Here is a 6,780-nt window from a genome sequence, read left to right on the forward strand (position 1 = left end):
AAAAAAAAAAAAAAAAAATATATAAACCTCTCATAACTAAGACTCAAAGTATTTGCCTTGTTTCTTTATTTTGTACAAAATAAATTGACAATAACATATCATGTCAGAATTCTAAGAAGAAAAGATTCAAAACCAAACATCCAAAATTTTATAAGTTATTATATTATCAATCAGTCATGGCATTCTGTCGGTCAAGAAAAGGTTCTCCTATAAACACACACAGTAAAATGACACAATCCGGTCAATAAAAAGACAATTCAAATATCCAATTATGAAGATTCAAAACACTTTACTTTCTTTCCACAGCTAATTAGTTACCAGGAGAAAGCACAATGGGAAGATATATAGTTAATACACACAGTATATAGTTAATATACACAGTCTAAGAATAATTTGAAAATATTAGCCCCCCCATTTAAATAGAAAAGAAAATTAATGGTAGATTTTTGCTCTTTCAAAATGTGCTCATCTAATTAATTCAGTCTAGAAAAGTGATCCATGAAAGAATGTTGTATTCTATCTTGCAAAAGTGTATTTAAGTGAGTTAAGCACTATTTAAGGCCAAAATCACTATCCCATATATATTCTACAAAAATTATCATAAATGTAAAAAGTAGACAGGGTAAAGTGGTGAAAAAGTCTCTGGATTTATAATCAGAAGAAATAGGCCTGGTGGAGTGGCTCAAGTATGTAATCCCAGCACTTTGGCAGGCCAAGGCAAGAGGACTTCCTGAGCTCAGGAGTTCAAGAACAGCCTAGGCAACAAAGCGAGACCTCATCTCTATAAAAAAATAAGCTGGGCACGGTGGCACACGCCCGTAGTCCTAACTACTTGAAAGTCGAGGCTCCTTGAGCCCACGAGTTCAAAAGTCCAGTCTGGGCAATATAGTGAGAACCCGTGTCCAAAAACAAACAAGCAAAAAACACTATAGATTCTAAAACCCGAAATACATCATTATCTTGCTGACAGATCTTCTACATACTTTATGTGATCAATATGGATTTATAAATTATTTAACAAAGAGAGACAGTGATATTTCTCACCTGAAAGCTGATGGTCATGTAGCAAATTTCGAAGTTTATCACAAAGTTGGATCAGGCTGTCCAATTGTCTATTTATCCTCAAGTCTTGTATCCAGGCTGGGGTATGACACACTGGACATCCAGTTCCAATGCAGTCACTTACACAATCACTTTAAAAGCATTAAAAAAAAAACTGCATTCAGCAAAGCCTGAATTGTAAAAATATACAATAAACAGAGTTTGAACAGAAGCAAACAGAACAGAGGTTGTTCTAACACACCACAGCTGCAAACTACTTGTTAACACAGTGTTTTAGAAAGTAAAATACACATGCATTTAAAATCTAAATCTAAAGTTGCTTATAGAATGTGCTATGAGAGACTTTACTTAGCCTGACATTAATCTGCATAATTTTTCTCTTCAAATAAATCTATGCTTCTTCTACAGGGTGGGAGTACAGAGAGATGCAGGCAAATGGATATGATACCTAATGCAGAGAAGTCATACATCTCAATCTTTTCTATCCTAAACCTTAACATTCTACTTTATGGAAATGCCTACAATTACTGCAGCGACTGGAAAAGACCTTTTTTTTTTCTTTTTTGGACAAGTGTCTAAAGGTTTTAAAGTTCTCTAAGGATCTTTGGTTCTTTCAGATAGTTTTATAACCTTTAGACTCAATTGACCTTGGTTTATCTAAGTGTTAAAGTCTCATAGTTAGAAGGTTTTCCCTAATTTGGGGAATTACAAACCCTTTGCAAATCTGATGAAAATATACATACACACTCCTATTTTTTTTTTAAATCTGCCCTGAAGACCACCTGTGAATTCCAGAATAAGAATCTACTCCAGAATAAGTCTACGCCTCTCTTAGCCTCACCAGATGGGTTCTAGCTGGATTGGGTAATGTAAGTTACAAGCCACGTTTCTCCCAAGCACTACATTCCTTGTCATGTGACTCAATCCTCTGCAGGCACAAGGATTCCTACAATGTGAATCCTTAAACTTGTGACATTTCTAATTTTGATTCCTTGGCTTCTAGCATGATTCTTTTTTTTTTTCCTCATAATACAGAAGCTTTATTTTTAAAAAACCTAGTCCTATACAGTTGCCTTTTTTTTTTTTTTTTTTTTTTGAGTTGGAGTCTCACTCTGTCGCCCAGACTGGAGTGCAGTGGCCACTCCCGGCCACCGCAGCCTCGACCTGCTGGACTCGGCGATCCTTCTGCCTCAGCCTTCCGAGTAGCCGGAATTACAGGCATGCGCTACCAAGCCCGGCTGGTTTTTTAATTTATTGTAGAGATGAGGTCTCGCTGCAGGCAGGTCTCGAACCGGCGGGCTCAGGCAATCCACTCACCTCAGCCTCCCAAAGGCGTGAGATTGCAGGCTGAGACACTGAGCCCGGCTCAGCTGCTCTCTTAAAGGAGTGGCCACCACAGGGTCTGTGCCTCCCCAAGAGATGGCAGATGCTCCTGGCTATTCATTTAAATAACTATTCCCTTGATGGAGCCAGGATGTGAAGGCAGGGCCCCTGCCACCTTCCTAGGGGATCTAACATGATTCTTGACACAAAGTAACTAGCAAAAAGCTGTAAAATGAATCTGTAACCCATACTAGAGCTGACAGAGACCTTTGAGATTATCCGGTTCAATAAATGTCATGGAGTTCAATAAATGTCAACTTTGTGTAGCAAAGAAACTTCTGTGAGTTTGTTTTTTAGCAGTTAAGAATTCTAACTTGGAATCCCAACATAAAAATTAGGTGACTGATTACTCAGTCAATTTACATCATTCTGTGCAATACTTAATTTGAAGAATACCAATAAAACACAATTCAAATCATTCATTAAGAACCACCACCTCACTTTAAGATGAATAAAATTAGATCCAGTTAGTTAAGTTACTTGCCCAGCACTGCACTAGTACTCAGATAAGTCTATTTTACATATTCTATAGCTGTTTATAACTATTCTCAAATTATTTTTATTTTATTTGAGTTGGAGTCTCACTCTGTTGCCCAGGCTGGAGTGCAATGGCATGCTCACAGCCACCGCAGACTCCATCTGCTGGGCTCAGGCAATCCCTCCACCTCAGCCCTCCAAGTAGCCAGAACTACAGGCACACGCTACCATGCTCGGCTAATTTTTTGATTTATTGAAGAGACAAGGTCTCACCAAGTTGCCTAGGCTGGTCTCGAACTCCTGAGCTTAGGCAATCCTCTTGTCTCGGCCTCCTAAAGTGCTAGGATTACAGGCTTGAGCCGCCATGCCCGCCCTCAAAGTATTTTATACACTTTGATCCAGAATTCTGAAGAAGTATGTCACTTTTTAATCAATCGGCATAAGTCAGTGAGCCAATATTGTAACTTAAAATCTGCCACGAATATAAACAGGTACCATAATTTTTGGCATCATATAAACAAAATGAATCAAAACTACATTGAATGAATTCTTTCCTATGCTTATGTCATATACACATGATCATTTTCTCTTTTAAGATGCCCAGCCAGGCACGGTGTCTCACGCCTGTAATCCTAGCACTTTGGAAGGCAGAGGCAAGAGGATTGCCTGAGCCCAAGGGTTTGAGACCAGCCTGGACAACTTGGCAAGGTCTCATCTCTACAATAAATCAGAACAATAGCCAGGTGTGGTGCCACACCTGTAGTTCCAGCTACTTGGAAGGTTGAAGCAGAAGGATTGCCTGAGCCCAGAAGGTCGAGGCTGCAGTGGCCGTGAACGTGCCACTGCATTCCAGCCTGGGCGACAACGTGAGACTTCTACTCAAAAAAAAAAAAGTTCTCATGTCCTCATTTGTCTTTTAATCTTTTATTGGCCACTTTAAGTCATAGAACCCTTTACAATCTGATTAAAGGCATAGAACCCCCAAATATCCACCCACCCATCAACACACTACAAGAAATGTCATAGAGTTCACTATGCTCTAATAGCTTTGTGACTGACACAGTATAAAATGAGCAATCCCATCATCTATCAACTGAAACAAAACGCATTTGCTTGCTACAGAGTGAGATCAGAGATCATGGGAGGTGTCCTGGAAGCACTGACATTTCAAGTGAAATGTAACTGATAAAAAGTCAGCCTCACAAAAATCTGGCAGAAGTACATTCCATGTGGAAGAAATAGCAAGTACACAGGTCCTGGGGTGGCAGTGAGTTCCATGTGTCTAAAGAACGAAAAGGAGAAGGTAATGGACCACTGTGAGCCAGAGGAAAGTGAGGTCCGAGACGCAGGGAAGACGTAGGCCCCGTACAGAGTCTTACTGACCATGGTGCAGAGTTTGGATTCTATTCTAATGGCAATAGGAAGCCATCAAAGGGTTTAAGCCGGTAATGATATGGATATAACTTACATGTTTAAAAGATCACTGGTCAAGAATGTAGACAATGAGGCTGGGGCGCGGTGGCTCAGGTCTATAATCCCAGCACTTTGGGAGGCCGAGGTGAGAGGACTGCCTAAACCCACGGGTTCAAGACCAGCCTGGGCAACTTGGTGAGACCCCCCATCTCTACAACAAATCAAAAAATTAGCTGGGCGTGGTGGCATGTGCCTATAGTTCCAGCTACTTGAGAGGCTGAGGCAGAAAGATCGCCTGAACCCAGCAGACTGAGTCTGCAGAGGCCGTGAGCATGCCACTGCCCTCCAGCCTGGGAGACAGAGTAAGACTCCCACCAAAAAAAAAAAAAAATGTACAAAATGGGGAAAGGATGATGGCGCCAAAAAGGGAGGCAAGACCTGAACTTATCACCATAGTCTACGGAGAGATAGTATGGTGGTGGCTTAGACCAAAGTGTAAACTGTAACAAAGACAGAAAAATGTAGAAATATTCATGATTTGAGGCATATTTTGAGGTAGCACTAATAGACCTTAGTGATGTGAGATAAGCAACTTAACAGTCAGTGGTACTATTTTTTGTGAAAAAGATTACCCAGACAGAAATCACCTCTGAACATATCAAGTTTAATGGCGCCTTCTCATCATCCAGAGATCTCAGGGAGGCAACAGGTACTATTTCCTACGCCACCCTCCTGCTGGATATACCCCACAGAGCAGATCTCCGTTTCTAGAAACAAAACTGGGACCCCAAACACAGCTGCTTCCCACACATCCTCGGCCCAGTAAAGTCATACACTAGATTATTTTCATATCTGCTCAAACTACAGAACACAGTTTGTTATGCCAGATAGTGACATACTCATAACCTGAAATAATCAAAAGATCAATTTAAAAGAGGCTATACTAACCCTTTCTCATAGACAATTAAGCTAAGACACTTAATCCCTCAATTGATTTCTCTTGATCAAGAATAGGATGAGGTAAAAACTTAGATTGTCTAATCTATAAACCATGGTTTTCACATGAATATACTCTGGGTTGAATTGTGTCCCCTGAAGATGTCAAAGTTTTAACCCCTCGGTACCTGTGAATGTGACCTAATTTGGAAACCGGGCCTCTGCAGATGATCAAGTTAAGATGAGATCATTAGGATTTGAGACCTTAACCAATATAACTGGCATCCTCATAAAAAGAAGAAATTTAAGCTGGGCTCGGTGGCTCAGCCTGTAATCCTGCGCCTTGGGAGGCTGAGGTGAGTGGATTGCCTGAGCCCGTGGGTTCGAGACCCGCCTGGGCAACTTGGTAAGACCTCATCTCTACAATAAATTTAAAAAAAAAACTAGCCGGGCATGGTAGCGTGTGCCTGTAGTTCCAGCTACTTGGAAGGTTGAGGCGGAAGGATCACCGGAGCCCAGCAGATGGAGGCTGTGGTGGCCAGGAGTGGCCACCGCACTCCAGTCGGGGCAACAGAGTGAGACTCTGACTCAAAAAAAAAAAGAGGAAATTTGACACAAATCCAAGTACTCACGCGAGGGAGAATGGCATGTGAACATGCAGGGAAGACTGGAGTGATGCCTCCACAAGCCAAGGAATGGCAAAGACTGCCAGCAACCCACTGGACACTAGAGGAGAGGCATAGAGCAGATTCTCCTTCCCGACACCACACAAGAACCAACCCTGCCATCAGCTTAATCTCACGACTTTTAGTCTCCAGAACTGTGAGACAAATGACTTCCATTGTTCTAAGCCACCCAGTGTCTGGTTCTTTGCTATGGCAGCCTTAACTTAAGAAACGAATATAAGTATACTTACATAATTTTTAAAGTCTAGACTTAAAGCTTAACTGGAAAATATAAAAATGACATATCTGAATTATATAAGAGACACCAATTTCCCCCAACCCTCCAAACCTAGCAAACCTTCTTATTAAGCTTTGAAACTTTGGACAAATCATTCTCATTGAGGTTTGGTTTTCTTATTTGTAAATTAAGACCATTATACAAATGAAAGTAAAACAATGTACAATAAGTCACTTTGCAGACTATAAAAGTTACACAAACATGAAGTACTATTACTATCAACAAGAATGCAAAATTATTACCTAGAATACATATATATACATCAAGCCATTAAGTACTTACTTGCAAAAGACGTGGTCACAACCGCCTAAGCACACAGGCTCCCTCAGAATATTAGCGCTGTTTGAGGAAACAAAAACAATCAAGACTTAGGTCATTGTTAGATAAACACTTCATGCCTAACACTTCATAAATCCAAGGTTCAACACTACCGTATTTCTCTGTCTCTCAAAGCAGAAGATATTAAGGATGTATTCATTTGAAAGGCTATTACTCTCTGGTTACTGTATCATAACACACCTGCTGAATTTAAACAGCAATCACAAA

The 6,780-nt window shown here is 40.5% G+C and overlaps 1 protein-coding gene across 1 annotated transcript in view; it reads right to left on the bottom strand.

Annotated features, from left to right (window-relative positions):
• Window positions 1-6,563, bottom strand: part of BARD1 (BRCA1 associated RING domain 1) — a 73,373-nt gene extending 66,810 nt beyond the window's left edge. The window contains exons 1-2 of the mRNA XM_008049215.2: window positions 6,517-6,563; window positions 1,045-1,193 (exon numbers count right to left, since the gene is read on the bottom strand). The gene's annotated coding sequence lies outside the window, so the exon portion shown is untranslated. The remainder of the gene's footprint in view (window positions 1-1,044; window positions 1,194-6,516) is intronic.
• Window positions 6,564-6,780: the final 217 nt, after the last annotated feature.

The sequence above is a fragment of the Carlito syrichta genome, unplaced genomic scaffold (genome assembly GCF_000164805.1).
Source record: "Carlito syrichta isolate Samal-C Ts95f unplaced genomic scaffold, Tarsius_syrichta-2.0.1 Scaffold51764, whole genome shotgun sequence".
Classification (NCBI taxonomy): domain Eukaryota; kingdom Metazoa; phylum Chordata; class Mammalia; order Primates; family Tarsiidae; genus Carlito; species Carlito syrichta.